Source organism: Elaeis guineensis, chromosome 10, assembly GCF_000442705.2.
Source record: "Elaeis guineensis isolate ETL-2024a chromosome 10, EG11, whole genome shotgun sequence".
Classification (NCBI taxonomy): domain Eukaryota; kingdom Viridiplantae; phylum Streptophyta; class Magnoliopsida; order Arecales; family Arecaceae; genus Elaeis; species Elaeis guineensis.
In genome coordinates, this window is record NC_026002.2 from 41942555 (window position 1) to 41970459 (window position 27905).

Here is a 27905-nt window from a genome sequence, read left to right on the forward strand (position 1 = left end):
ATGCCAAGAATCTCTTCTCGAGAGATCTCTCCATCCAAATTTGATTTTAAACTCCAACACTTAAAAAAATCAAACCTTAGGACAAGCAACCCCTTGTTTTTCTTTTTATTTTTTCTCTTCTTTCTATTTTTTTCACTCTTATTTTTCTTGTCTTTTTTTTAAATTTTTTCTATCTTTTCTTCTCTTATCACATGCCTATGCATCAAAATTTCTCAGCCCTTGTCACATAAGAGGCATACCATTTAAATAGAAAAAGAAGGGACAGTAAGAAGTCCCAAGGGGCTCCAACTCTTGGCGCTCCATTTCTTTCACACGGAGAATAATTCTCTGTATAACATTAAGTGGCACAGAAGAGTCTTCAAATAGAAAGACTCCTCCTCTTTTGCATCCCATAAATTCCATATTTAAATCAGCATGAAATACCAAGAGGTGGTGTGGAGAAATGCAAGTCTTCATTAAGGACTCTTCCTTCTTAACACAAAAAAGTGGGCGCTCTTAATTATTTGGCATGAACTTTTGGGAATGGCATGGAGGACTCCATTCTCACCTAAAACTCTTCCAAGTTAAGGCAAGAAATCTACCTAATCCAATTAGGTTCAAGGCTATAGGTTAGGTCTAGCTCAAACACTTTGAACTTAACCTAATTGGGAACTTGGGTTAACACAATATACTAGCATATCAAATTAACCCCTAGGATTTACACTAAATCCTAATTAAATCAGATCAAGATCAAATTTTAAAGTGTGTGACCCATTGGATTTTAAATCTAACTAGCAGTGGACTCGGGCTCTTGACCTAATCCTAAATCGATTAGATTAAGTCAGTCCAATTGCACTAATTAATCAGAACTTTTTTAATTAATTTTTGAATTAATTTTTTTTAATTTTTATAAGTTCACAAGTAAAGATTGACATCTAGCAACGTGTTATGACTATCTGAAAAAGATAAAATTTGATGAAAATATCAAAATTATTCTTCAGTGGCAAGTTATCATACAATTCAATCTTTCGATCATATAACATCCTAGATGAGCTATAGGTATGAAATCATGTCAAACTCAAATGCTTATCTATATGTATTTCGATCAGATAGTGATGATTCAGTTGATGATATATTAAAATTTTTTTTCTAATTATCATCTCATTTTGATCAAAGATTTTTCAAATCATCAACCTATGAGATCACATAGGATATTCGCTCCTCTTATTAGGAGTGACTGATCCCTTATTGACCACTCACAACCTCTATGCATACTTCACCATATCTAGAACATCCTATACAAGAATCAAAGAATCAAGCTAGAAAATAAATCAAAATATGGATTCATGTACACAAGACACCATGGTGATCTTAGGTCTAAAGATCACTTGCACAATTTTTACTAAAAAATAACCTGCTGATATGCAAATAAGGCTCCATTAGATATTTTTTACTAGGTCAATTCAGTGAATCCATTCTTTAATGAGCACCCACATCTTTATATTAGTATCACTATATAAGTGGTTATGAAATTAACCACCCTCTCCATTGACCATACATAGGATATGTCAGTCTTATCGGTATCATTGATCTCCGACTCAATGAACCAACAACTGAAAATATTTTAGATCAGGACTATCAAGAATCTAGCTCTCACTGATATGATCTCATCATGGCTCTAAAGCCATTGTCCTAATCTATAGGGTTATTATAATCCTAAGCAAGCATAAGATGCAGCATATAATGAATCAAAGTACCTAACTTTATTAATAAATAATATCAAATACATAAATTTAGAAGATAAAATATAAAAAAATATTCCATCACATCACATATGCAATTGGCTTGTAGGGCATTATTCTTTCAACAAAGAGAAGGAGAAAGTGGAGTTAAGAGCCTACCTTGGGAGTCCCTACACCCCTCTATTTATAAAGGGAGAGTTGGAGTCGTGAATGCCATGGAGTTCTGGTGGATTTTTGAGTTTTGCGCATAGATTAGGTTGGCAGAGAATTTTTTTCATTCAGGGCACGATTCGATCATAAAGATATTCTTCCTTATTTGGACTTTTCTTAATTAAAGAAGGCATGAAACTTGTTGATGGAGAACACTGTTCCTTTTAGGCAAAGGTCAGCCATAGCTGACCTGAATGTAGATTGTGCAAAGATGAGGTGAAGGAGTCATCGTCGAAGTAAGAACCTCGACCAAATCCAAGGTCCAAGTTTTTGATAATTATTTGCTGTGCTTATTCTGGTATAAGACGTATCTGGCATAAGTGGATCGGTCTGAGTTGTTCTCCATACCTATACTTCGGTTGCATATACCTCGACTTTTACTGAGGAAAAGATCAGACCAAGGTCGAGGTGAGGATCCACAACAATATGGATGATTGAATCTTCAATTTGGATAATCTACTATTAAAGTTAAAACTATTAACTATTTTTTTAATATTATGGATCTATACCTCAGCCTCAGTTGTCACATCTTCAACTCCAGCCGAGCTACGAGAGATGGATGCTTATCAAATCATAAGTATATGACAGATGTAAAGATCACCAGACATGACCTATTGAGTTCGCAGTAATTTTTGCTCTCCGACCCAATCCTGATTTACCTCGTCATTAGATGACCTACTACAGCTCGCACATGGTCGATCAATTTCAAACAATCTAGGGTCAACGCGTGCTCCACAGTCTCCAGAACCTTGGCCATGAACAATCTATCATAGTTCGTCCATTGCAGAGCTAAGCTCCTTGCCACCAGATCCGTTTCTCTTTTAAATTAAGAAAGTTCAAATAGAATAGAATTCCTCCATGATCGAGTCTTTAGCAAAAGAAAAATATCTTATCTGAATCAATCTGTACAATAAATCTAGAAGATTATTAGGACTCTGAGATGGATACGACTTCAACTCTTCTTCTATAAATAAAGAGACTCTGGGATCCTCACAGTAAGCTCTCGACTCCCTACTCTCTCCTCTCATTGTTCTCTATCTCCTAACTTGAGTGTCGGAGAGTCTTCACTGGAGAATACCTTGATGAGGACTTCTTATAGGCATTCGAGTGGAGCTCCAGTAGTGGTTCCACTTTGGCCACACCCACCTCAACGGCCGACCTCAGGTGGAGAGATCAGAAGCAACACTTAGCACTAGAGAAAAGATTCTCGACTGATTTTGAGATCTTATTTCGAGAGGAGAGAGCTCACCACTAGCCACCGTGAGGATGCGAAGGGGTGCATCGAACATGTCGCAATGCTCTAATGACAGGCAAGCCAATAATATCCCATCGACCAATGCACTACCACCATCAATCCAAGGAATCCCCCACCAATAGCACCGACGGTCTCTCAAGACTAATACAATAGCCTTGTCTAGCAGGTGCAAGTGCTTTTGGCTGCAGTGAGAGGGATGCAGCAGAATAGTGAACCTCGTCCTGCCCTTGAGAATCCATAGCCAGCCAGAGGAAGATCACCGGACCAACCTCCCCACAGTCCAAGGGCAGGAGCCAGTCGTCATAGCCACCTTGGTAGCCCATTCTGCCATAGACCTAGGCGATCACCTACCCCAATCTTGAGAAGGGATTCGACCTTAGGTCACGTCTCTCTTCGGCACCGTCCAACCTAAGAGGATGATTTGGAAAGGAGTTCCAAGAGATGCAACAAGAGATCGATATGCTACAGGCACCGAGGTAGTTGGATGATGATCTGAGATTTAACGTCAACACTCATTTACCCAAAGGATTATGAACAAGCCCCTTCTATCTTGATTTAAGATGTCCCAAGTAGATCCCTATGACAGAAATATTGACCCAATGGATCATTTAGAGAATTTCAGGTCTCTTATGCTCTTGCAAGAGACCAACGATGCGATTTTTTGTCGAGCTTTTCTCTTAACTCTGAGGAAGGCTGCTCACCATTAGTATTTGAACCTGCAATCGAATACGGTGGACTCCTTCCATCAATTAACTCGGTTGTTCATCACACACTTTATCTGCAATCATCAACAGTGCCGTAATTCAAATTTTTTGGTCAGCATAAAGCAGAGAGAGAATGAACTTCTTCGAGACTACATCAACCGCTTCAATGCTACGACCTTAGAGGTGCGGAACCTAGATCAATCCGTGACGATGATCGCGCTAAAGGTCTAGCTTCTTCAAAATGACCTCCTCTTCTCACTCAACTTAAACTATCTGAAGGACTTCACCAAAATATTGGAGCAGACGGAGAGGTACGCTCAGGCCAAAGAAGCTTGGGATCGACAAGGGGAGAACCTCGATGGTGGATCACAGTCGAACGCTGTGGGAGAAGAAGAAAGATTATCGATGAGTCAAGGTCTCATCGTTCTCAGACTCCATCTCAAAACAACTGACCTAGATCCCCTACGGCACCTCACCGATCCATGACCCCTTCGCGGAGGTTCCATTACTTCACTCCGCTGAACACTTCTCGAGCCCAAATCCTCATGGAGATAGAACAACAACAAGAGCTCCCCCTGATCGAGGAGGATGGTCGCTCCGGCTCGAGCAAGAAATCTAAGAAAGTACTGTAGATACCATCGGGACCACAGGCACGATACAGAAGAATGCTGCCAGCTCAAGGAGGAGATAAAGATGCTCATCTGATGTGGGCATCTTCGGTGCTATATTAATGAACGACGGATCTCAGAGAATCCACATAGTGAGCCTCCTCAACAAGAAGACCTTCATAGAGACCAACCATAGTAGGAGAGATCCGTATGATCTCTGGGGGGCAGCTCGACCGTGGTACCTCTGATCTGAGCCGAGCTGAAGAGAAAGAGCTGGAAAAGAGGAGGATCAACAATGAAATCATCTCCTCCGAAGCCGATCTAAAAAGAATAAAGTGCCCACATGATGATCCTCTAGTTGTTTTTCTAAATATTTCTAATTATGATGTACATCGAGTCCTAGTTGATAATAAAAGTTTTGTTGATATTTTTTTTTATGATGCATTTGTTCATATGAACCTAAATTCTGAGTTGTTGATGAAGAGGAACACACCTCTGATTGGGTTCTCGAATAGCATAGTGCCTGTAGAAGGAACCATTTTCTTGACCACGACAGTCGAACGAGCTTCAAAATAGACTGTGGTCAAAATAAATTATTTTGTAGTGAAGAGCCCATCTGTCTACAATATTATCTTAGGTCGACCTGCACTGAATACTCTCTGAGCCATAATATTGACCTATCACTTGATGATGAAATTTTCTACTCCATATGAAGTCGACGAGCTCTGAGGAAATCAGCAGCTTGTGAAGGAATACTATATGGCGATCTTATGCAGGGTGACACCAATGGAACAATCGATGGATGCGCTAGACATATGGGACAAGCTAACCAAACAAGAGGCCATCCAGTGGAAGATCTTATCCCAGTATTGATTGATGAGGACCCAAATAAAGTAGTGAAGATCGGCTCAAACTTATGCGAAGAGGATCGTCGGCATCTCACCTCTTTTCTCCAAGCTAATACTGATGTATTTGCTTGGTCGGCCTCTGACATACCTAATATTGATCCAAAAATCATAGTTCATCGACTCAATATGGATCCAAAGCATCATCCGGTCAGACAAAAGAAGTGCAGTTTTGCTCCCAAGCGACTAAAGGTCATACAAGAAGAGATAGACGAGCTTTTAAAGATAGGGTTCATCCGAAAAGTCTATTACCCAGAGTGGTTAGATAATATCATCCTCATTAAGAAAGCTAATGGAAAGTGGTGCGCGTGCATCGACTATATCAATCTCAACAAAGTATGTCCAAAGGATAGCTATCCTCTACCTCACATTGATCAATTGATGGATGCAACCTCGAGGCATCAGCTCTTATCATTCATGGATATATTTTTTGGATATAATTAGATATGAATGGCCATCGAAGATGAGGAGAAGACTTCTTTTGTAACTGACTAGGGTTTTTTTTGCTATAGAGTTATACCATTCGACCTAAAGAATATAAGTGTGACCTACCAACGGCTCGTTAACAAGATCTTCAAAGAGCAGATCGACAAAAATATGGAGATGTACATGGATGATATACTTGTCAAAAGCAGAGCTATCGAGTACCACATCACCAATCTTGAGGAGTCATTCATCATGCTGTGGCTCTTTCAAATGAAGCTCAATCTCGAGAGTGCACGTTTGGCATCACCTCTGATAAATTCTTCAATTTCATGGTGTCTTAACGAGGGATCGAAGCAAATTCAAAAAAAAATCCAAGCTCTATAAGAAATGAAACCTTTGAGGATGATCAAAGAAGTACAGTGCTTAACTGGGAGAATCATAGCTTTGAATAGGTTTCTCTTAAAGTTGGTCGAAAGGAGCCTTCCCTTCTTCAAAGCTCTTAAATAGACAAAAAATTTTCGGTGGTCGAACGAGTGTCAAACTACATTTGATAACCTAAAAAGATACCTCGACTCACCTCTCCTCCTAAGCAAACCAGAATCTGGAGAAGTGCTATACTTGTACCTTGCTATTTCACCCTCGATGATCAGTTCAGTCCTCATCCGATAGGAGGCCAAGGTACAAAAGCCAATTTACTATGTCAGTCGGGTGCTCCATGATATCGAGACTAGATATATGAAGTTTGAGATGATAGCCTATGCTCTCATGATATCTTTTAAAAAGCTACACCCATACTTTCAAGCATATACCATCGTCATCCTCACCGACCAACCCATCAGATCAATACTGTATTGGTCTGATACTTCAGGATGACTAGCTAAGTGGGCTGTTGAGATAAAAAATTCGATATCAAATATCTACCTCAATCATCCATCAAAGCTCAAGCATTGGCTAATTTCATCCTGGAGTGCACCATCCCAGATGAGGAACAAAATGGTGAGAAGGCAGCTCCGATGATCAATGAATACTGGGTTCTGCATGTAGACGGTTCTTCAAACACCACGGGCTCGGGAGCTGGACTGATCTTTACTAGTTCAGATGGAGTGGTCACAGAGTACGCATTGCGATTTGGATTCTCCACCTCCAACAACAAAGCTGAATACTAAGTGTTAGTGACTAGTCTGAGAATGATAAGGAATTGGACGTCCGGCACCTCAGAGTTCATTGTGATTCTCAGCCCATCATCAGCCAGATTTAAGAAGAATATGAAGCGTGGGAGCCGAACATGATAAAATACCTACAAAAGGTCAAGGACCTTGCCTCCAACTTTGCTACCATGAACATCCAACAAATATCAAGGGTGGAGAATGTGTGGGCTGATCTCCTCTCAAAGCTCGCAATGCTCGGTGCAGCCAATCTGAAAAGAAGCTCATACCTTGAAACCCTTAAGAAGTCGAGCATTGAAGAACCCTCTATGATGTCAACAGATTTTGAGCTAAGCTGGTTAGATCTGATCTTACGTTATCTGCAAGATGGAGTGTTGCCTACTGATCGAGATGAAGCCAAGAAATTGAGACATCTTGCACTACAATACCTTATCTATGAAGGAAGATTATACAAAAGGTTCTTCACCCTTCCCTTACTTTGATGTCTTCATCCCTAAGAAGCTGAATATGCCCTGCGAGAAGTTCATGAGAGAATCTGCAGCAATCACTTTGGAGACAAAGCCCTCGCCCATATGGTGCTACGATAGGGATACTTTTGGCTGACCATCTAGAAAGACATTACTGATCTGGTGAATAAATGCGATCAGTGCTAGAGGATCTCGAACATCCAGCACCGACCTTCAACCCTTTTGGCTCCAATTACCATGCCCTAGCCCTTCGTCTAGTGAGGAATGGACATCTTTGGATCTTTTTCCATCGCAGTGGTGCAGAAGAAATTTTTACTAAATGTTATCGACTACTTCACCAAATAGATGGAAGCGAAAGCATTAGCGACCATCACTGAGGCCAAGGTTCATGATTTTATATGAAAGTCGATCATTTGCCGATTTGATTTATCTTGAGCAATCATCACCGACAACGGACGTCAGTTTGACAATCCAAAGTTTATAGGATTCTACAATGAGCTTGGCATCTCTCATAGATTGACTTCAGTAGATCATCCTCAGAACAACGATGAAGCTAAAGTGACAAACAGGATCTTACTACAATGGCTAAAGGCTTAGCTGGACCAGGCTAAAGGATTATGGGTTGAAGAACTATACCATATGCTCTGGGCATATCGTATGACTCAGCAAATTCCAACTAGAGAGACCCCCTTTAAGCTGGCTTTCGGAACCGAGACCATCATACCTCTTGAGATCGGCTTGCCCATGCTACAGGTAGAAGAGTTTGACACAGATAGTAATTCCATTGGACGGAGAGCAAACCTAGACTTGCTGGAAAAAATCTGAGAGCGAGCATGAATTCGGATGGCCAACTATCAACAAAAAGGAGCTCAGTACTACAATTCATGAGTCAAGAAAAAATCATTTCTTGCTAGACAACTAGTTCTTCATCGAGCTAAAGTTTCGCATCCAACTAAATGATCGAAGCTTGCGCCAAACTGAAAAGGCCTGTACCACATCGTCGAAGTAGTTCGATCGAGAGTCTATCACCTTTGTCGGCTTGACGGAACTCCGATCTCCAGGATTTGAAACTTCAATAACTTACATATTTATCACCCTTGAATTATAAATTTTTTTGAATTATATAATAAAGAATTATTTTTGCAGATCTATGTATTTTTTTTTGAAACCACGCGTGCTCGATCATCCGATCGAGGAGTAGTATGCATCTCCAATCGATCTCCATCATGCGCTCCTCAGCCACGATCGAGGAATGATATACATCTCCATGTGGCTCTACATCGCATGCTCCTCGACCATGGTCGAGGAGCAGAATGCATCTCCAATCAATCTACATTGCATGCTCTTTGACCACGATCGAGAAGCGATATGCATCTCCATGCACCTCTCCATCACGTGCTCCTCAGCCACAATCAAGAAGCTGAACACATCTCTAATCGATCTCTATCATGCACTCCTCGACCATGGTTGAGGAGAGGTACGCATCTCCATGTGGCTCTCCATCGTCCACTCCTCAGCCACGATCGAGGAGCAGAATGTGTCTCCAATCGATTTTCATCATGCGCTCTTCGACCATGATCGAGAAGCGATATGCATCTCCATGTAGCTCTCCATCATGCGCTCCTCAACCACGATCGAGGAGTGAAATACATCTCCGATCGATCTCTATCGCATGCTCCTCGACCACGATCGAGGAGTGGTATGCATCTCCATACGGCTCTCCATCGCGTGCTCTTTGGCCACGGTTGAGTAGTGGAATGCATCTCCAATCGATCTCCATCGCACGCTGCTCAGCCACGATCGAGGAGTGAAATATGTCCCCATGCAGCTCTCCATCGTGCGATCTTCGATCATGGTCGAGGAGCGAAATGTATCTTCGTTCGATCTCCATCGTGCGCTCCTCGACCACGGCCAAGGAATGGAATGCATCTCCAATCGATCTTCAATGCGTGCTCTTTGATCATGATCGAAAAGCAGAATGCATCTCCAATCGATCTCCATCATGCGCTCCTCGACCATGGTTGAGGAGCGGAACGCATCTCCATTCGATCTCTATTGCATGCTCCTCGACCATGGTCAAGAAGCGGAACGCATCTCCAATTGATCTCCAACACGTGCTCTTCAATCACGATCAAGGAGTAGAATGCATCTCCAATCGATCTCCATCATGCGCTTTTCAATCATGGTCGAGGAGCGAAATGCATCTCCAGGTGATCTCCATCACATGCTCTTCGACCACAATCGAGGAGTGGAACACATTTTCAATCGATCTCCAATACGTGCTCCTCGATCACGGTCGAGGAGTGGAATGCATCTCCAATCAATCTTCATCACGCACTCCTCGATCACAGTCGAGGAGCAAAATATGCCTCCATTCGATCTTCAACATGTGCTCCTCGACTACAACTGAGGACTGGATGTCTCCAAGCTCAACCTTCTACCTATCAAACTACAACAGTTATTTCACTCAGAGTAGGAGTAAGCAAAAATCGAATCTGAACCAATCAAACTAGTGAAACTGAACCAAACCGTAGGTTTGGTGTGGTTTAAAATTTTATTCGATTTGGTTTGGTTGGTTTTTGATATATAAAAAATAAATTTGAATTGATTCAGATTTGTCAGTAAATAAAATCATTGTCAAATCGAATCAGACCGATTTTAATAAAACGACATCATTTTGATTAGAGTGTTGTTTATGTTGGAGTATTAATGTATTAAAAAATAATTTTAGATTTATGATGTTATTTATCAATTTGATTTTATGTTGATTAGCCTTAACCCTAAGTGACTTACTTATCAGATTGTTTATTTTTTTGTAATGTATTAGAGATCTTTATCTTAATCTTTAATGATGGTGTTTGTTTAAGAATTTTATTTTGTTGAGTAATACTATCTTATGTCAATTTAAATTATTTTACTTAATAATTTTTTTTGATGGTACTCTTACATGAAAAGAAAATAAGTCTTCATGAATCACAAAAAAAATAATAATAATATAAATCGATAAATCAAACCAAATCAGACCATGTAAATCTTGTTGGTGTGGTTTGGTTTCAATATTCTATTAGTCCGATTTGGTTTCTAGAAATGTCAAATCATTTAGGATTGGTTTGACTTAGGTTTGAGCATAAAATCGATCCAAATCAGATCATGCTCACCCCTAACTCAGAGACTATCGATTTTCACTCTTCGTCGCCAAGAAAATGACCTAAAGGTGATGAACAGCCTTCGCAATACTTAATATAGGTCAGACACTGAACCCAGTTACAATAAAGTGGCCAATCTCCATGATTTTCATTGTTGACACAATAATGAAGAAAAAGGTAATTTCATCGAAAGAAAGATTTTTATAAGATTTTGGTCGGTTCGTTATAAAATACCTCGGTAGACTCTGAGGTTCTCAAAAAGAGACCGAACAACTTTCAAGCTCGGACAAGCCTAAGCTAAGGTACAAAAGTTTAAGCTCCCTCAGGAGCACGGGACTCATCGACCTTAGCGCGGTCGAAGAGAATGATGATGGCTGGAGGCAGAGCCGATGCAACATCTTTGACTGGTTGATCTTTATGAATTGGGCTGAAGAGCTTCTCGACCCACAGTCCCTCATCGTCGACCTTGCTGACCTCCTCCTCGCCATCTGACTCCAAGGAATCGAGATTGAGGTCAAGAAAATGGTTTTTGACCTTTTTCGTGAAGCCCTTGATCCTTTGTAGGTACGAGGCCGAGTCAAACTCCACCTTGATGTCTCAAAATTCGATCGAAGAGTGGAAGGCTTCGATCACAGTGACCTAGCGGCCTCCAGCTTCTCCTCACATTTATTCTTCTTGACAAACAGTCGAGCTTCAGCATCAGCTCGGGCCTTGGTGAGCTCAGACCCCAATTACTTTACCTCTTCCTTTAGCAATCTGGTCTCATCCTCGACCTTCAGCTTGGAGAGCTGGGCATCATCTGCCCTTCGAATAGCTTGAGTGGCCTTCTCCTTGGCCTTCCTTGAAATTTGTCGAGCTTCACGGATCATCTCCGAGAAATGATCTACATAGTGGATGAGCTACAAAAAAAAAGAGAGAAGGAGGAAGAGGGAGATTAGTAAAGGACTAAGCAGAAAGATTGGATTAAACTGAGGAATGGTGGTAGATCGTCACTTACCCGGAGGAGGGAGTCCCACGAATCATGGATTCGGAACACCCCGCCTTCAGCATCGATGGCTTCAATGTTGGCTGGTAGTATGGCCAGCCTAAGTAGAGACCGGGCGATCCGATAACCATCGATGGCCTTCCTGGTGTTCGGGGCCTCGATGTCTGGTAGAACCTCCACCGAAGGGGATGCCTCAGCCAGTAGGTCGACTGGGTGAGAAGACATGCGCACCAAAATTTGGGGGGTGCCGAACTCTGCTGCGATGAGGAACTAGAAGGTCGAGGGACAGGTTCCCTGGCACAGTAAAATGGAGAGGCTATATGACCTTCGCCGGCGTCGACTCCTTCCTCGGGTAAGCACTCTTGGGCCTCGAGGAACCCCCAGTTACAAGCTGGGCAAGGACGGCCTTGGTTCAGCCATGCTTGGGAGCTAGGGCCACACTTACCTTCTTTCTCTTCGCGACCCGACGAAGAGCTTCCAGATCTTCGGTATTCATTGCTGCACAAGAGGTGAAGTTAGCTAAAGGAAAATAAGACCAAACTGAATAAGATGAAGATACTTACTCTTAGGGTCAGCTGGGCTCAACCCAACCTTCAATAAGCTCTCCTCAGTAAGGAGCTTGGACAGCGGAGAGGGAGTGAGACCGAAGACCTGCACCAATACCTCCTCCTCAACATCCAACAGTGTGGAAGCTCTGACCGCCGACCTATGAGGTTGACCCCATGATGTGTTGAATTCCCAGAATTGCTCGGCTGAGATAAAAAAGAAGCGCTCCTTCTAGTTATGGACCGAGGAAGGAGCATCTTGAAAGAGATGACGTTTCTTTCGAGGAGAGATGTACCACCACCTGACCTCCGTAGGGTGTTCCTTTAATGTGAAACAAGCCCGAAAGAGATGGAAGGTCAGTTTGACCCCGAGGAGAAGACAATGGATAAAAAAGGCCAAAATTTGATGCCATGAGTTCGGCACTATCCTGCAAGGGTTTATTCTATACAAGTTAAGAAACTCTACGACCAAAAGGTGAAAGAGCAGCCTAAAACCGGCCTTCAGGGATTCCTCATAAAGACCTACCCGATCTTGATGGTGAAGAGCTATCTATTCCACGGGAACAACGGCCTCTAGCTTGAACTCGAACAGGACTTGGTATTTCAACCTGATGATCTCCAAATCCTCCGAGATGAGGATAGAGTTCACCCTAAACGGTCTGTAGCTTGGGACCTCACTCTCTTCGGGCCTACTTGAAGAACAAGCTACTTCGGACTCTTGGTCCACACCTCTCACATTGTCACCCGAACTCCAGGTGGGTGGGGATGAACTCAATGCACTCATGATAAATAACAAAGAACTGACCCAAAGGATGATGCGGCCGAGCAAATAAGGGATGAAGATGGGGTCGACGGTAGCTTGGCTTCAACCAAGCAGAATCTCTAAGAAAGCAAAGTAATGGAGTTCCCCATCTGAATAGCAAAAGCAGTAAAACTAAAAGTTACAACGGCTCCTATTTATAGAAGGCCCAGATGGCTCCGATCTATTGTCAATTTACCTCCTCCAACCGATGTTCGACAAATGGCAGTTTCTGATTGATCAAACCATAGCTCCCATGGATCTAATGATTCAACGACCCAGATTTGAAGATGGTTCGCCTCAAAATGCTGATCTTCGACATGTGTTAGCAGAAGATAGTTTGACCAACTTAGCCTCAACCTCAGAGTGATACTCCCTTCAACCGACCTATCGAAAGGTCGGCCTTGAGAGTGGAGGGCATCTGTTGTGGATCTATACTTCGACCTCGGCTGTCACATCCTCGGCTCTAGTCGAGCTATAGGAGATGGATGCTTATAAGATCGTGAGTATACAACAGATATGAAGATTGTCAGACATGACCTATTGAGTTCGCAGCAGTTTTTGCTCCCCGACCCAATCCTGATTTACCTCGTCATTAGACGACCTACTCAGCTCGCACATGGCCGACCAATCTCAAGCAATCTAGGGTCAACACATGCTCCATGGTCTCCAGAACCATAGCCACGAACGATCTATCATAGTTCGTCTGTTGCCGAGCTAAGCTCCTTGCCACCAGATCTGTTTCTCTTTTAAACTGGAAAGGTCCAAATGGAATCGAATTTCTTCACGATCTAATCTCCTACAAAAAGTAAATATCTTATCCAAATCAATCTGTACGATAAATTTAGAAGATTATCAAGACTCCGAGACGGATACGATTTCAACTTCTCCCTTATAAATAAAAAGACTCCGAGACCCTCATAGTAAGCTCTTAACTCTCAACTCTCTCCTCTTATTGTTCTTCATCTCCTAACTTGAGCATCGAAGGGTTTTTATCAGAGAACATCTCGATGAGGACTTCTTACAGGTATTCGAGTGGAACTCTAGCAACGATTCCACTTCGGCCATACCCACCTCGGCAGCTGACCTCATACCGGAGATCAGGAGCAACATATAGATTTTTGAATCTTAGATGGTGTATTAATATGAGTGATTTTAAAATCATTTAATTTTGTAAAATATAGATCATTAATTCTTGATCTCGATTTTAAAATTAGTTTCTTAATGAGTTAAAATGTTAATATAATTGAGAACTATGAGAGGCTCATCACCTAGCTTCCCCGGCGATAGATCATTCATGAAACCGAACGAACCGATGGATCGAGAACATGCTGCACGGCTTGCGCACCGGTCGGAGCCTCTCCTCCATGATCTCCTTTGTTTCCTCCGGCTCCGACCCTCTGAAACCGCTAACTCCAGCCCTCACCTCTCCAGCTCCTCCCCACTTCTTTCTCTGCTACGGTTTCTTTAGAAATTCGCAGTGGTCCCTGAGATTTGGGCTTTCACCCTTGGCCCAAGAGTTGCTTCCTAGCCCTAGATTTCGAGAGCTCCCCGAGAATTCGAGCCGCCATGGAGGAGGAGAACACGGGGCCCTTCCACCGGGCGACCATGATGGCGTCGAAGATGGCTGCTGCTCTCGCCAGCACTGATAACCGCACCCAGGTGGATTCCATCTCCCCCTCTTCTTGTGTCGTGAACCATTATAGTTTCAAATGCTATTCCCTTCATTCGAATCGAATTTAATTGATGCCATCATTAACAGACTGAAGGGATTGCTTATCTCTTGTTGAATCTGTCTCCTTTTATCGATTATTTGCTTTTATATGCATTGTTCTGAACAAACGCCTTATTTTTTTTTGGTAAGAGAACAAACGCCTTTAATATGTATTAAATTAGACGTGGGAATGTTAAAGGCGTTTTCTTTTTTAATCGGAGGAAGGGTCAGGGTAGTTAAAGATTCGATTTTTTCGGGGTCAGATTTCGCTCTTGGATATCAATATCGAAAATTTAATGACTTTAATCACTATTTGTTTGGTTTTGGTTCTGCTGAAGGCAGCACTTTCTCGTCTTGAGGCATTGGAAAATGACCATGCCGGAGCAGAGGTGGTTGAGATTAATGATGAAGATGATGCTTCTCTAGATAACGATGATCAAGGTCTGTTTGCATCTCTTTTGGATTTAGTTTTGTTTCCTTTTGGATTTTTCTCACTGTCCCATTTGCAGAATTTAGACAAGCACCCTGTTCAAGTACTTCACTAGATTATATGTAAAAAAAAGTTAGTATGAAGCTGGTGGCATCATAGATCCTTATGGAGCTTTGTATTTTTATCTCTTGCATACTATTGAATTGTTTCTTACACTCGGAAGTTGAAAGTCTGTTTGCTACCTAAAACTCAGTTGCACTTCTGAGTTCTGGCTGAGAGGGATAAGTATGTGGTGCGGTTTGTCCTGTCCTTCATAATCTTGCAGCTAACTTTTGGAACACTAGCTAACAATTGCTGTTCTCATCCCTCGGTAATGGAAAATTCCTTCTTCAATGGTTTTTAAATTTTCAAGTACTTTATTTTAGCTGTTTCTTGGTGAATTGAGATATGTGCTAAGTGTTGGAGGATTACACATGTAATTTTTCTTTTCTTTGAGGGATCTTTAAAATTTCTTTAAAGATCTCAAAAGTAAAGTGCTATTTTCAGGACCCTTCTCTTTCACGAACGGTGAAAATTCATATTTTTTTGTTGTTTGAAGTTTTTGTGCATTTGATTACAGCTTGTTGTTTTAGAATTTTTTTTTTTTGTTGCCTGTTGTTTCCAATGAAATTAGTATTATAGAGATTGGTTTGCACATGACTTAGTAAAAAATAGCAAATTATTGTTCTTGAAAAAAATTAAGAAAAGATAAACAAGAAGCATGACAAAAATATCATGTTTATAAATTGTTGGGGTGAATCCTCGGATGATAACCGACTAAGTTGATAACCGTTTTTGATATCGGCCGACAATCTACTTTGGATTTTGATCGAATAAGTGCGGTGTGATTGACTAATAGTTCGATGTACAATCAACACATCCACGTGATCTTCGATTGAGGACTTCCTCGGTATTTAGCGGACTATTTCAACCCTGAGGAAATAGGGGCCGAATGACAGTTGTGCAACATGGATATTAATTGCCTACAATTGCAAGGTCATGGGATGTAATAACTACCTACTAATGATCCATTACTCAATCTTTACATTATTGATGATGAGTATCTGGATAAATACCCACGTAAATGCAGTAACACTCATGTCTCCATATTCTAAGGGACGGAGGTTAACGACAATCCCATCCTATATAAAGGGAGGTAAGAGGGAGATCCGAGTAAGATTTTTTCGGACATATTCTGTTGCTTTTATTTTTCTGGTTCTCTTTAACTGTTTTCTTTCTCCAACTGACTTAGGCATCAGAGGGTCCTCTGTCGGACAACTTCCGACAAGCGGACTTAATTTTACAGGTTCTTATTTTTGCGAGACTCAGGCGCACTTACTCAGTTCAGGGTCAATTATCTCACTGGAGTTTAGCGGCAATAATTTGGCGCACTAGGAAGGGAGGCTAGTAGTAAACTCCTCAACACGAACCATGGCAAAAATAAGAGCCCAAAATGCTTTAACCAGTTCTGTCAGATGCTCCTTGCGGTGTGAAGTACCTCTGGCTCCCAACACAGAGCCCAATGCTTCACGACCTGTAGTCACGACGAATCAACAATAGTTTACTGCACTCGTGCAGCAGGTCAAGACCTTGACAGAAGTCATTCACAGTTTTCAACAGACTGCGGAACAGCAACAGCAGCATCAACATCCAGAGGAGCCTGCACCGCAAGTTGTGCCGTCAAGATAGTCGATGTGCCCCTTCTCTGCATTGTCCACATACTCGGCACTCACATCGTGCCGATCCATGATCTCCTCGGCACTCACATCATGCCAACTCTCGACACACCCGACATTCACATCGTGTCAATTTTGGAGAATGGTGGCCTCCTCGACAAGCATCCAAAAAAGGAAGCGTCCACGTTCTCCTTCCAGTTCTTCTGGGGAAGATTCCACACCTGAATATGCCTGCCATTCCGATGGATCACAACGGCGGTTCGACGACTACGACCGCAAGCTATGAGAAATCAAACGTCGACTTGCATAGCTGCAGGTGGACAATCAAGGTCCTGCTAACATCCTCGGTGTTAATACTAGTTCGTCTTTTTTTCGACAGGTCTTGGATGAGTTGATCTCGATCCGATTCAAGATGCCGTAGATGGAGCCTTATGATGGCTCCATCGATCCACTTGATCACTTGGAGAGCTATAAAGCTCTTATGATGCTTCAGGGAAACTCCGATGTCCTTCTTTGTGTGGCCTTCCCGGCTACTCTTCGAAAAACTGCTCGGACATGATATTTGGGGCTTCAACCAAGAAGTATCCACTCTTTTGAAGAGTTTGAGTAGTTGTTTGTGGCTTATTTCAGTACTAACAAAAAACTGCCACGAAATTCTAACAGCCTCTTCTTCATCAAGCAGTAAGAGGGGGAGTCATTGAGAGAGTATGTGGCGCGTTTCAATGCTGCCACCTTGGAGGTCCGAGACCTCAACGAATCAACGGCCATTTCGGCCATGAAAAGGGGATTACGCAATTTCAGATTGACGTATTCTTTGGATAAGATGCTCCCCTGAACATATGCTGAACTTCTTGAGCACGCATAGAAGTACATTCATGCCGAGGAAGGTGCTACCGATCGACGTCAATCCGAAGGCAAAGATCGGAAGAAGATGAAGAAGAACGGAGCTTCGGTAGGACCTAGTAAGGTTCGAACTGATAGAGAGGCCCTACCTCGTTGATAGAGTCCAAATCTGAAAAATTTCAGATACAGGTATGACTTTTACACCCCCCTCATTGCTCGTGGATAGATTCTCATGAAGATAGAAGGGAAAAGCTACCTCCGACGATCTGAACCGATGAAGACAGCACCGATGTCCAGTAATAGAAAAAGGCACCATTGATTTCATTGCGACCACGGTTATAATATCATATAGTGCATCCAGTTAAAGGACGAGATAGAGGTCCTGATTCATCGGGACTATCTCGGAAAGTACTTACAGGATTGTCCACCTCAACTCCCCTCCGATCAACAACCTCAGCCGTATCTCGAGGAAGAAATTCATGCTCAATCGACGGTGGATGTGATCAACATGATCTTCGGAGGAATGATGCTTGGGGGCAGAAGATTCGGAGAGCTCTTCGAAGCGTCAATGGGGAGATAACACAATTACTATCTTCTACGGAGATCTTCAAGGAGTACAAATTCTGTATGATGATGCTGTTGTTGTTTCTATGACAATAGCTAATTATGATGTAAAACATTATTTGGTCGATAATGAAAGTTCGGCAAACGTATTATTTTATGATGTTTTTTTCCGAATGCAACTATCTACTAACTAACTAGAACCGGTTAATATGCCTCTAGTCGGATTTATGGGTGACTCAACAAAAATAGAACAGAAAATAGAACTTTCTGTTATTGCTGACGACAACCACGATAGTCTACTGTATGACTTAATTTTCTCGTGATACGAATTCCTTCGGCATACAACGTAATATTGGGATGATCTGAACTAAACGTGCTTCGGACTGTCGTGTCGACATATTATCTACTCGTCCATTTTCTGACAACAAATAGAATCGGTGAAATGCGAGGAGACCAACAGTTGGCCCGACAATGCTACCTAACAATGATAAAAGGAATGAAGCCTTTAGAAGCTCTTCCTATTGATGGGTTAGACTAGCGAGAAGAAAGCAGACGAGAACCCATCGAACAATTTATCTTGGTACCTCTGAGGGAAGAAGACCCAACAAAAACAAAAGTCAGATCAATGTTGAGCCAAGATCTTCGAGACAACCTTATGGCTTTCCTACAAGGGAATGCCGACATTTTTACATGGTCGGCTTCGGATATGCTGGTATACCTTTTGACATGATTGTCTATAGGTTAAATGTTGACCTTAAATGCAGGCCAATTCGTCAGAAAAAAAAAAAATTTATACTTGAAAGACAAAAAGCAATCAACGAAGAAGTTGACAAATTGCTAGCCGTGGATTTTATCTGAGAAGAAAATTATCCGGACTGGCTAGCAAATGTGGTGATGGTCAAGAAGACCAACGGCAAGTGGAGAATATATATTGACTACACCGATTTAAACAAAGTTTGTCCAAAAAATAACTTTTCACTATCGAGAATCGACTAACTCGTCGATGCTACATCGAGCCATCAGCTTCTAAGCTTCATGGATGCTTTTTTTGGTTACAACCAAATCCAGATGGTGTCCGAGGATGAGGAGAAGACAGTGTTTATCATCGAGAAGGGCCTATACTGCTACAAAGTCATGCCTTTCGGTCTTAAAAATGCTGGAAGAACTTATCAACTAGTCAACAAAATCTTCAAGAATCAGATTGATCGAAATATGGAAGTTTATGTTGACGACATGCTCGTGAAAAGTGACGAGACCTCTCGACATATTGACGACTTAGCAGAAGCCTTCGATGCCTTGAGAAGACACCAAATGAAGTTAAACCTGATTGAATGTGCATTCGAGGTAACCTCGAGAAAGTTCCTTGGGTTCATGGTGATAATGCGCAGCATAGAAGCTAACCTTGAGTAGATCAAAGCAATCCTCAACATGAAACCTCCGACTTCAAAACAAGATATCCAAAAGCTGGTTGGACGTATTGCATCACTTAACCGATTTATCTCTAAGTTGGCAAAGCAATATCTTTCGTTTTTCAAGACAGACAAATAAAGAATTTTGACTGGACGGATGAGTGCCAAAAAGCTTTTGAAGACTTGAAGACATATTTGAGTTCTCTTCCTCTACCGACAAAACTGAACATGGGCGACAAATTACTCATGTATTTGGCAACATCCTCTGAAGCTGTGAGTTCGGTTTTGGTTCAAGAAGATGATGGGGTACAAAAATCCATCTACTACATTAGCAGGGCCTTGCATGGGGTAGAAACAAGATACTCCAAAATCTAGAAGGTCGTTTACACTATGATCATCACTGTACAATGACTTCGCCCCTATTTTCAAAGCCATTCAGTAATAGTTCTAACTGATCTTCTCTTGAGAACTTTACTGGAACGATCAAATACTTCGAGAAGAATGGCAAAATGGACAATTGAACTTGATGAGTTCGATCTTTCTTATCTTCTTCGATCTTCAATAGAAGTCCAAATATTGGCCGACTGTATCGTCGAGTGCACGATTTTAGAGGATAAAGAAACCCAAAAGCAATCCGAGGAAGAACAGACCCCAGAATCGGTATGGATTCTACATGTGTATGGAGCTTCTAATGCCCAAGATTGTAGAGCGGGACTTATTCTAACCAATATTGAAGGGGTAGCCACCTAATACTCTCTTCGCTTTTCTTTCAAGACTTCGAATAATCAAATCGAATATGAAGCCCTGATAATCGGCTTAAAGGTTGCCAATGAGCTCGGTGTGAAATGATTAAAAGTTTTCACCAATTCACAACTTGTAGCTGGATAAGCCCGAGGAGAATATGAAGCACAAGATCCAGTTCTAGCAAGGTACCTTGGTAAGCTTCAATCCTTGAAGGCAAATTTTGATTATTTGGAAATTTTTCATATCCCTCGCTTGGAGAATGCCCCAGCAGACTCTTTATCTCGACTCGCAATCTCTAGGTGCAATGAGTTGGAAAAGATTTTCATCGAACATCTCAACATTCTGAGCATCGACATCCAAGAAGTTTACTAAGTCCAAGTTGGTCATAAATCGAGTTGGATTGATCCAATTGTTGGATACTTAACCGATGGGACTCTACCGATAGACCCAAAGGAGGCACGATGAATCAGACGTTTAGCATCTCGATATGTGCTTCTAAATGAACAACTTTATAGAAGATCCACTTCTCTATCTCTATTTAAATATATTCGCTCTATCGAAGCCGACTACGCCCTCAGAGAAGTCCATGAAGGAATTTGTGGCAATCATCCGGGGGACAAGTTGTTATCCTACAAAATACTTCGACAAGGATATTATTGGCCAACTATGCAAAAGGATGCTGCTGACTTGATGCAAAAATGTGATCAATGTCGATAGTTTTTTAATATACAAAGACTGCCATGAAGTCATCTTACTGCAATATCAGCATCCTGGCCATTCGATAATAGGGAGTCAACATAGTCTGTTCCCTCCTGCGAGTGGATAACGAAGATTCATAATAGTTGCCATTGACTATTTTACGAAATGGATGGAAGCGGAATCACTTGCACGGGTAAAGAAGAAGATGATGGATTTTCTATGAAAGTCGGTTATTTGCCGTTTTGGTTTACCTCGAGTAATCATCACGGACAATGGCTGACAATTCAACAATGCTAAGTTCAAAAAATTTTGCACAAAATTTCATATTACTCACAAGCTTATCTCAGTCAGACATCCACAATCAAATGAGGAAGCCGAAGTAACCAACAAAACAATATTACATGGCCTGAAGATAAGGTTAAATCAAGCCAAAGGTCAATGGGTTGACGAATTGTACAGTGTTCTATGATCTTACCGAACAACTCTCCAAATCCCAACTGGAGAAACACCCTTCAACTTAGCATTCGGAATAAAAGCTATAATTCCTATAGAAATCGGCTTGCTGTTCATAAGGATCGAAAACTATGACGAGACAACTAATTCGGATAGACAATGTGCTGACTTAGATTTGCTCGATGAAATTCGAAGGCAAGCTCAACTGAGGATGGCTTCATACTAACAGTGCGTAGCCCAATATTATAATTTTTTGGTTATGCCCAAGATTTTCTGACAAGGGGATCTCATCCTTAGGAGACCGAAGTCTCCAAACCAATCGAGCAGGAAAAACTGTCGCCGAATTGGGAAGGTCCCTACAAAATCTCTGAAGTACTCCGATCAGGAGCATACAAAATTATGAACTTAGACGGCATAGAAATTCATCGAATTTAGAATATCGAGAATCTACCAAATGTACTATCAGTAAGTCATTAAATACAAATACAAATGACTCCTTTTCTACGACACTGTGCCAACAAGTTCAACTATTCGGACATGAATTGAATAACATGATCAAATGATACTTGGTCATAAACAAAAATCGTCGGTTGACATCCGACGAAAAGTTAGTTGATTGACACTCGATTAACATAGGGTTAAAAATGCCCAAAAATAGTAGTTAGTCGGTTTGCACCCGATTAACTAAGGGTCCAATGATCTGAAACAAAATTGAGCAACCATGTTCGACACAACTCTACAGTCGACTATGTTACTTAGCTCGACATACTAGGAGGGCCGACTACATGACTTAGAAAAATTCTCACCTACTTGATCTTACTCATCAACGTCTATTGATTATCTACAATTTACTACCGACGATCTTACTTAACCCTTTTTTCGAAAGTATCAAATGAAATTAGAAGGAATAAAATTTTACACAAAAATGATTTGAGAAGAGGAGTTCATTTCATTCCAAAACAAAGTTTATACATAGTCAGAAAAAGAGAAAAAATACAAAGAGTTCAAGGATGCGTGTCGGGGCTTGCTGCTTCATCGATGCTTCAGGGGCCTTGTCCTCGTCTTCATCAGAGGCCTCGTCGGGCAGCAATCCGCTCAAGTTCAACTTAGGATGGAGATGATGAAGGGCCATTTTGCAGTCTTCGAAACCAACTCGGTAAGCAACGATCGACCCCTCAACGACTTCATCCTCAAACTTTTGAGAAGTTCGAAACTCGGCTAGTGCTTGAGAAGCAGCTTTATGGGTCCAAGTTTCTGTTGCCAACACCTTCTCTGTCTCTCGGGCGGCCTTGGGCGTCTTTCCTCTTATCCCTCTCTTCAGTGAGGGTAATTTCTGTCGACTCTGTTTCCTTCTTGAAGTCAGCTTTTAGCTTCTTCAGTTCCTCCTTCCTTTTCAGTTGGGATTCTAATTCGGCAGTTTTGTCGTGAGGAGCTAGCTCAGCCTCCAATCGAGCAAGATCATCTTGGTATTTCTTCTTTTGCTTTTCAGCTGCACGGATAAGTTCTTCAGCTACTTCGGCCCGAGCGTTGGCAGTTTGGGCCTGGTCTTCTAGTTGATAACTGAGTTGGCCAAAGCCGGTCAGTCTTTCGTATAAAATTGTTGCATTTTGTGCCAACTACAAGAAGCAAAATTTTTTCTAAGTTAGAAGTTCGGGAAGAAATCAATGTACAAATAAATATCGAAAAGATGGACATCTAGACTTACCGACAACGGCGATGCGTAGCAGCCCAATATGATCTCCTCAACTGGATGGGCCTTCCTTTCTTCCCAGTTGGTGGGGAGCATGATCATCTTCATCAGCTCCCTAGCAAGACAGTGGTCCCGGAGTGCCTCGTCTGTTGTCTTGACGCAGATCCCAATTGCAACATACCCCTCCTCCGACGACATTAGAGGGGCATGCTCCACAGTAGAGGCGGCGACCATCGGCGCCTTTCCTAGGTTGGCGCTTCCGATAGCCGAAGAAGTTCGGTGCAAAGCAACTCAGCCAGCATCCGAGCTATTCTACACCAGCAAGGCTTGTACCATGGGGGCGGCAGGCCTAGTCGGCGCCTCATTGACAACAATGACATCATCATCTTGTTCGGCGGACACTGTTGGTGCTAGTGTTGGGGGTGACGCATGGGGTGGTGAAGATACTCAGGGAAGCGATGGTGATTGGGTACTCGGCATGCATGAGGAAGACTCTCTTTGAGGTTTCTTCAGTGGCCCTCGAGAAGGCCCTCCTTGGCCAGAGTCCGATCTCTTCTTAACGGCTCGCTGGATGGATTCCACCGAGATCTTCATGTCTACAAGTCGACAAAGAAAGTTAGTCTCCAGATTAAAAGCAAATCTACAGAAAAAAGCTTGAAATTTTGAAAGAAAAGAAAATCCTACCTAAGGAGTTAACCGGCCTTAATCCGGCATCATATAAGGATTGCCCCGCAAGAAGTTTCCATTGTGTTTGAACTTTGACACCGAGCAATAACTCATAATGCTCCCTATCCCCCTCAAGGGCTACATTTTTGTTCGGAGAAAGATCAGGAGTGGTCCAAATCCAATTGAAGCCCTACGGTTGGTCGGCAGCAATGTAAAAGAATCTATTCTTCCACCTGTGGATAGAAGAAGGAAGTCCGGTAATGAATTGACGGTAGTACTAGGGGCTGAAGAACCATCATCCTTTTTTTCAAAGATGTTTCTTCAACATAAACAAAGCACGAAAGAGGGAAATCCTTAGTTCGCAATGGAGGAGATGACAAAGGACAACAAAAGAACTAAAATTTCGGAAGGAATTTGGAGCAAGTTGAGTAGGGACTATGTCATACAAGTCAAAAATGTTGGCAAAAAAAGGATGCAAGGAAAATCGGAGCCCTGACCAAAGGAACTCCTCATAGATGGCAATATGGCCATCAAGGGGATGGACAACCAAACCATCTTGGTCGAAGCCGACAATTTGTAGTAACTCAGGATAATGATCCCTCAACTGTTGAACGTTAGCTTCATACTATTCGGATCTCCTATGAAGAGGTCCAGAAGGATTCTCAGTAGCCGACTAATCATCCGACTCGTGAGAACCATAGCGGTCCTGTCGAGAAGAAGTGACATCCTTAGGAGCATTTTGAGGAGCCTCCACGATTTCTCTTCGAGTAGTCGGAGCCCGAAAACTTTGGTCTCTCACCACATTCTTGTCTCCAGACTCTCTCGTAGAAGAAGACATCCCGACTAGAAGACTTAGAAGGAAATCCTACAAACTAGAAAAGAAGGGAAGGAATTAACCTCAGGAAGGGGTTGGACGATGACGATGGAGAAACCGGCGGCAACAGAGATGACAACGTCGAAGAGAAAGGAGATGGACTCTTCCTGCGACTGTGGATTGAGAGGAGAAATGAAACCAGCAACAAAAAGAATTCGTGAACAGAAGAAGATTCAGGGGTGAGGGATCCCCTATTTATAGGGATGCCCAATGGCTACGATTGATGGCGAGAACCCCGTCGCCTTCTAAGATGCCGACACATGGCATAAATCTCAGCCAACGACTTTTCTGGCCATTGGACGCACCGCCGCTGTGATTTCGCCACGTCAGTTAAATCCATGAGAAAGTTAGCCAAACAAGTGACTGATCGACACGTGGCTGATCCGGATGGTTCGCGAATCATTATTCTGCCAGTGCGATCTTCCATAATCATTCTGGAAGGTCTTTTTGAGCGATCTACAGCAATAATTGCTGCACGTTCTGCGAAACGACGGAGTCGCCACACGTTTTGCATGTGACAAAACGACTGCAGGATCCCGTAGATGACAAAATGACTGGATGTCTCTTTTTGAGACGACAATAAATGAAATCAATTGATGATTCAAAATCAGGCGCAAAGTTCAAACTCCGATTAACTGCCTTCGCCCAATGCCACTACGTCACATTGGACTTGGGAGTTGGGGAGCAAGTGTTGGGGTGAATCCTCGAATGATAACCAAGTTGACAACCGATTAAGTTAATAACTGACTTTGATACCAGCCAACAATCTACTTCGAATTTTGGCCGAATAAGTGCGGTGTGACTGACTAATAGTTCGACGTACAACCAACACCTCCGTGTGATCTTCGACTGAGGGTTTCTTTGGTATTTAGCCGACTATTTCGACCTCGAGGAAATAGGGGCCGAATGACAATTGTGCAACGTGGGTATTAATTGCCCATAATTGCGAGGACATGGGATTGTGATAACTGCCTACTAATGACCCATTACCCATTCTTTATGTTACCAACGACGATTATCTGGATAAATACCCACGTAAATGTGGTAACACCCACATCCCTGTATTCTGAGGGATGGAGATTATAAAATAATGACAATCCCACACTATATAAAGGGAGGTAAGAGGAGGATCTGGGTAAGATTTTTCTGGATATATTCTGTTGCTCTCATTTTTTTGGTTCTCTTTAATTGTTCCCTTTCTCCGGCTGATTTAGGCATCAGAGGGTCTCCCACCAGATAACTTCTGGCAAGCGGATTTGATTTTGCAGGTTCTTATTTCTGCGAGACTCAGGCACACTTACTCAGTTTAGGGCCGACTGTCTCACCGGAGTTTAGCGGCAACATAAATAAATCAGGAAAACAAAAGTTTTAGTTATGAACGTTATTGTTTTATTTCATAAGTTATTACTATAAAGAATAAAGATAGAAATTTAAAGGTGTGCAAATGTTCCTCTAATTGAAAAGGCAAAACTTTGTTGCTGATAATATTGCACTAAGAGAACTGCACAAGTATTACTACCGTTTTCTGATTAGTATTTCACAAAGTCATATAAAAATTCCATTCCAATCCACCACTGTCTTATGCAACTCTTTCCAATAGATCATCTTCAGCTCAACCAGATATATCCATAAAGAAATATTTGTTAAGTTTTGGGGCATAATGATTTAATTGTGAACTCTGCGGTATTCTGCAGAGCTACATGCTATCTGCTTATTCTATTGAACAGCTTCTTTGATCTTTTGTATAGCTTTTCTCATCTCATAGCTCATTGTGAAACTCAAAGCACTGGCCGAATGAGATTGACTTTTCATCTGCTTATAATTGGTATAATCTGTTCAATGTCATCAAACCAGAGAGTTGTAGGACATGTTACACATGCTTCTTTTCATAGACAAGCAACTGCTCCTTTGGAGCTTTGGTGATATAGGTTTCAGTACCCATGAGTTCTCACAATAATGAAGCTTGTAATATTCTGTTGTTTGAATCCCGACACTAGTGACAGTTTCTTTTCTTTCAATTAGTTTCCCTAAAATCAGCACTCTGAGCACACAAATTAATCTGTGTCATATTTTCTAGCCAGTTTTAGGTACGATGGTTATTGGACCACTTGTTCAATATTCATGCATCCAGCTGACAAAATTTGTTTAGTATGCTTATAATGCAATATATTATGCAAGCTTGCAAATCTCTTTTGCTCAGACAACTCGATGTGATGCTATAACTGCTGAAAAGTCATTTATAGATGTTGTTGTCATTGTTCAAGCCATGTTGTTGTGTGAAAGTAGAGAGTTGGATCAGTTAATAGCATACTTGAAAATGTGCTTTTTCATCAAATTTAAGCTGGCTCTTTCCCTTGATACAATATAACATTTATTATACGTCTGTGGTGTACAGTCAAAAGCAACAGCTAAGAACATGAAGTGCAAGACTAGACAGGCGAGAGCACTGGCGAATGCTGAGAAGGCACCAAGGAAATTCATACAGGATGTAAGCACTAGTGCATGTCTCTGGATATTAACGGTTGTCTGCACCTGTAATTTGTCTCACGTGTTGCCATTTGCTTTTAATTGCCACTGGCAAATCTAGAGGCCTCGACTCCACTTGTTCCCTCCTATTTGATGGCCACCAACCACTACGTCTGGTTCCCATTTCTGCACAGTTTGTGTATGCTTCCAACTACACATGCATTAGGTGTGGGAGGCAATTTTGTTCATGCCGTTGTCTGGTTATACACAATGCCACCCGATGTTCAAATTTTGTAGCCTGATCTTTGGCTTGATTGTTATCAAGAGCTCCTGTATGAGATTGTCCAGGTTTTAAAGATTGCTTGGAGGTCTGGTTTGTTGAGAAGAAAGGAGGTTTGGTCCCTCTTGTAGACATTATGATGTTAAATCATGTTGTCTATACCAGTACTCAATGATTAAAAGTATGCATTTCTGAGATGCAATTGCATCCTTATCTGCAAAATTTATAATTTATTACCAAACGAACTGATCAAAATTATATTGACAAAGCAAAAGATTGTATAGCAAACTGGAATGGCTATGATTATTAATTAATATACAGTCTTAAACTTAGCCTTATTAATATCATTCGCCTGTTCCTTCCTATTAGACGCTTTTCATATTTTCTCATGCTGTTCAAGTCTGTTGTTAAGCATATCATT

General features: G+C 41.8%; 1 long non-coding RNA gene across 2 annotated transcripts; it reads left to right on the forward strand.

The window, feature by feature from the left end:
* The first annotated feature begins 14200 nt into the window (after positions 1-14200).
* Positions 14201-27826, forward strand: LOC105052251 (uncharacterized). 2 transcript variants are annotated; one of them, XR_002165597.3, is made up of 3 exons: positions 14201-14599; positions 14994-15092; positions 27134-27826. It is a non-coding gene; the product is annotated as an uncharacterized lncRNA (long non-coding RNA). The 2 variants fall into 2 exon arrangements; XR_002165596.3 differs by lacking the exon at positions 14994-15092.
* The last annotated feature ends 79 nt before the right edge of the window (positions 27827-27905 follow it).